Source organism: Schistocerca americana, unplaced genomic scaffold, assembly GCF_021461395.2.
Source record: "Schistocerca americana isolate TAMUIC-IGC-003095 unplaced genomic scaffold, iqSchAmer2.1 HiC_scaffold_1459, whole genome shotgun sequence".
Taxonomy (NCBI): Eukaryota; Metazoa; Arthropoda; class Insecta; order Orthoptera; family Acrididae; genus Schistocerca; species Schistocerca americana.
Window position 1 is genome coordinate 15,001 of NW_025725542.1, and position 5,000 is coordinate 20,000.

The following is a 5,000-nucleotide window of genomic DNA, read 5'->3' on the forward strand; positions in this document are numbered from 1 at the left end:
GTCCACGCCCCCCTGCGTGGGAAGAGTCTTTCTAGGCCATGACCCACCGGAAGGGCGCAGCGTCCCCCACCCCAGACATGTGACGTCACACCATCGGTATTGACGACTAGACTGATTCCTTATAATCATTTGCCATACACCGGTGGAAGCTGCCGAGACGAGTAACTACATAGCGGGCTCGCCGTGTCACTAATGTACAGAGATACAACAGTTTCGACTGGAACCGGATTAAACGTATACACGGCGCTGATTAGTAATAGATAGAGCCATCAGAATACAGATAATGTATACAACTGTCCGTATACATGCTGAAAGACTCTGCTCACAATCACAACCACACGTCAGCCACACACCCTTATCACGCACTACTCTCTGCCTGTAACACGCACACAGACAATATGTAAGCACCAGCATGGAACAACACCCAGTGCATCCTCTCCGCCACATTAGACAATCCACACTGTCATAACCAGACTGGGAGGTCCACTCAGAAAACAGAATATCCCACCCACCCGACAACCACCATTGCTCAGCCAAGCCACCAACACCCACACATGTCCTACACAGGGGTGCACCCAACATCACAATACTGCCTCCTCTCACAGCACACAAACAATGGCAGGAATGAAAGACACAGGTCTGCCACAAGCATGGAATGAGAGCGCCGCCTGTCATGAGCCAAAGGTGCATCCTGACGTGGCAAATCAGATGATGCCGCAGGCATCCACTTACTATAATCACAATCAACAAACCGGCCGCCCCGCCCCGCCCCCCATTAAACCTTTCCTTACAACAATGTGTACCTTAACCTAACCTATATCGTACCGTAACCTAACCTATATCGTACCGTAACCTAACCTATGTCGTACCGTAACCTAACCTATGTCGTACCGTAACCTAACCTATGTCGTACCGTAACCTAACCTATGTCGTACCGTAACCTAACCTATGTCGTACCGTAACCTAACCTATGTCGTACCGTAACCTAACCTATGTCGTACCGTAACCTAACCTATGTCGTACCGTAACCTAACCTATGTCGTACCGTAACCTAACCTATGTCGTACCGTAACCTAACCTATGTCGTACCGTAACCTAACCTATGTCGTACCGTAACCTAACCTATGTCGTACCGTAACCTAACCTATGTCGTACCGTAACCTAACCTATGTCGTACCTTAACCTAACCTATGTCGTACCTTAACCTACCCTATGTCGTACCTTAACCTAACCTATGTCGTACCTTAACCTAACCTATGTCGTACCTTAACCTAACCTATGTCGTACCTTAACCTAACCTATGTCGTACCTTAACCTAACCTATGTCGTACCTTAACCTAACCTATGTCGTACCTTAACCTAACCTATGTCGTACCTTAACCTAACCTATGTCGTACCTTAACCTAACCTATGTCGTACCTTAACCTAACCTATGTCGTACCTTAACCTAACCTATGTCGTACCTTAACCTAACCTATGTCGTACCTTAACCTAACCTATGTCGTACCTTAACCTAACCTATGTCGTACCTTAACCTAACCTATGTCGTACCTTAACCTAACCTATGTCGTACCTTAACCTAACCTATGTCGTACCTTAACCTAACCTATGTCGTACCTTAACCTAACCTATGTCGTACCTTAACCTAACCTATGTCGTACCTTAACCTAACCTATGTCGTACCTTAACCTAACCTATGTCGTACCTTAACCTAACCTATGTCGTACCTTAACCTAACCTATGTCGTACCTTAACCTAACCTATGTCGTACCTTAACCTAACCTATGTCGTACCTTAACCTAACCTATGTCGTACCTTAACCTAACCTATGTCGTACCTTAACCTAACCTATGTCGTACCTTAACCTAACCTATGTCGTACCTTAACCTAACCTATGTCGTACCTTAACCTAACCTATGTCGTACCTTAACCTAACCTATGTCGTACCTTAACCTAACCTATGTCGTACCTTAACCTAACCTATGTCGTACCTTAACCTAACCTATGTCGTACCTTAACCTAACCTATGTCGTACCTTAACCTAACCTATGTCGTACCTTAACCTAACCTGTATTGCGCCTTAACCTAACCTGTATTGCGCCTTAACGTAACCTGTATTGCGCCTTAACGTAACCTGTATTGCGCCTTAACGTAACCTGTATTGCGCCTTAACGTAACCTGTATTGCGCCTTAACGTAACCTGTATTGCGCCTTAACGTAACCTGTATTGCGCCTTAACGTAACCTGTATTGCGCCTTAACGTAACCTGTATTGCGCCTTAACGTAACCTGTATTGCGCCTTAACGTAACCTGTATTGCGCCTTAACGTAACCTGTATTGCGCCTTAACGTAACCTGTATTGCGCCTTAACGTAACCTGTATTGCGCCTTAACGTAACCTGTATTGCGCCTTAACGTAACCTGTATTGCGCCTTAACGTAACCTGTATTGCGCCTTAACGTAACCTGTATTGCGCCTTAACGTAACCTGTATTGCGCCTTAACGTAACCTGTATTGCGCCTTAACGTAACCTGTATTGCGCCTTAACGTAACCTGTATTGCGCCTTAACGTAACCTGTATTGCGCCTTAACGTAACCTGTATTGCGCCTTAACGTAACCTGCATTGCGCCTTAACGTAACCTGCATTGCGCCTTAACGTAACCTGTATTGCGCCTTAACGTAACCTGTATTGCGCCTTAACGTAACCTGCATTGCGCCTTAACGTAACCTGTATTGCGCCTTAACGTAACCTGTATTGCGCCTTAACGTAACCTGTATTGCGCCTTAACGTAACCTGTATTGCGCCTTAACGTAACCTGTATTGCGCCTTAACGTAACCTGTATTGCGCCTTAACGTAACCTGTATTGCGCCTTAACGTAACCTGTATTGCGCCTTAACGTAACCGATATTGCGCCTTAACGTAACCTATATTGCGCCGTAACGTAACCTATATTGCGCCGTAACGTAACCCACATTGCCCCTTAACGTAACCTATATTGCGCCGTAACGTAACCTATATTGCGCCGTAACGTAACCCACATTGCCCCTTAACGTAACCCACATTGCCCCTTAACGTAACCCACATTGCCCCTTAACGTAACCCAACACACGTTGGGCCTTAACCCAACACACGTTGGGCCTTAACCCAACACACGTTGGGCCGTAACCCAACACACGTTGGGCCTTAACCCAACACACGTTGGGCCTTAACCCAACACACGTTGGGCCTTAACCCAACACACGTTGGGCCTTAACCTGCTCTGTAATTGTCATACGACGCGTTAAATTAGTGTAGTGTTGCCTAACTGCAACCCCCGCAATATAGTTTGCTACTCGCACTGCCCGGTCCCCAGTGTATCGCTTCATGTTAAACACCTTGCAGCTATACACTGTAATGTGGATGGCAGCAGGACGTACATGCTCAATGCCCTTTGCAGTTGTTCATTGGCATTTGCAGTTGTTCATTGGCATTCGCATGGCGAAGCACTTAGCCTACGCTGTGGTACGGCCTGTGTCAACTGTCCGCTGATGTTGTACGTCCAAATCACACACTGTACTGCACATTGGTCCTCATGTACTGAATGATACATCGTGGTACATGTGACCGTACAACGACTGCGCCAACAACGGCGAACCATGCGGTCCAAATGTTGTGCACTCAGCTACGTGTCGTCTCCCTATAAGAGCTGGATTGCAGTGTGGTATGCCCTGGATGGCGATCAGCATGAGCCGTCTGTTGATGTAGTGGCGCGTGTTGTCAGACGTAGTCGTCTCTTCTCACACACCGTGATAGCACGGTGCACTGCGTTCCACATCTGCGACATGCGACAGAGGCCGGTTGACAGTCGTTCGCGCAATGGACATCGCATACGTACGGGGGCCACCTTCCACGTGTTCGCTAAGCGTGGACATGTTGTTGCGTGTATGTGGGCAGACAGTGTGTCGTGACACCTGACACAGGCATGCAACAATCGTTGAATTTGCAAATGGCGATGGACGCCTACGTTTGCTGGTGACGTTACGCAAATGAACAACTGGTAAACCGTTGTGGTGCGGTTGTTCTCGCTAGGGGTGAATCAGTGATGGCGACGATCGGTTGAGCTACCAACCGGTTGTTGCAGCGATACCCACCATGCCCACGAACGTGAATGGCATGTGGGTGTGAAGCGATACGCGGCGGTGGCTGGGTGGGACCGTCCCCGGCCGGTGAGGGGGGGCCTCCCGGCGTGTTGGCCGTGCGGTGCGTGGGCGCACGCGCTACAGCCGGCTGGTGGGGGCGGCCAGTGGCAGGCGCGCCGGCCGACGGAGGCGGCAGGCGGCGCAGCTGCGCGCCGGCGCACCCTGCACGCGGCGCCGTGCGGCCAAAGTAGGTCCTCGCGGGCCCGGTGCGAAGCGCGGTGGACATCTGCAGTGTGCTGGTCCGATTGAGGACTGTGTGCGCTGAGGATGCGCCGCCGCCCGGCGCTCGGCGCCGCGACGCCGTCTGCTGCTCGGTCGCCTCTGCGGTTCTCGCAGGTGGTTTGTATCGCAGCTGTGCGGACGTGTTGGCGCGTGCGCTGTGCTGGGAGAGTTCGCTTCGGCACCCAAGTGGGGCTTTTGTCCTTCTGTGGCGCTGGCGTTGGAGCTGCCGGTCACCGTAGGTGGCGCGTGTTGTCTCCCGCCGGCAATGCCACGACAGCACGCTCCCGGGCCTCTGTCGGCAGCGGCAAGCTCAGTTGGGAGCACGGGTGGTCGCACCTAAAGCGTCTACTCGCCAAACTCCGGGCGATTGCGCCTCTCTCGAACCCGACCAAGTACTTAGGACGGCGCTGCGCGCCGCCGGGACCTGAGAGGGTTTCGAGGTGTATGGTGCAGGGGAGCTCAGCCTCCTCCTGTTTGCAGAATAATTGAGCGGACGCTTGCGTGTTCGCGCGGGCCCCCGGGACACACTCCCGGGCGGCCGGCTGCTCAGCTCTAGTTGACGCAGCTCCCTGGTTGATCCTGCCAGTAGTCATATGCT

At 51.2% G+C, this 5,000-nt stretch overlaps 1 non-coding gene across 1 annotated transcript in view; it reads left to right on the top strand.

Moving 5' to 3' along the window:
• The first annotated feature begins 4,968 nt into the window (after positions 1 to 4,968).
• LOC124568331 overlaps positions 4,969 to 5,000 on the top strand; it is a 1,910-nt gene continuing 1,878 nt past the window's right edge. Inside the window, exon 1 of the ribosomal RNA XR_006971178.1 lies at positions 4,969 to 5,000. This exon is cut by the window's right edge and continues 1,878 nt beyond it. This is a non-coding gene — a ribosomal RNA (small subunit ribosomal RNA).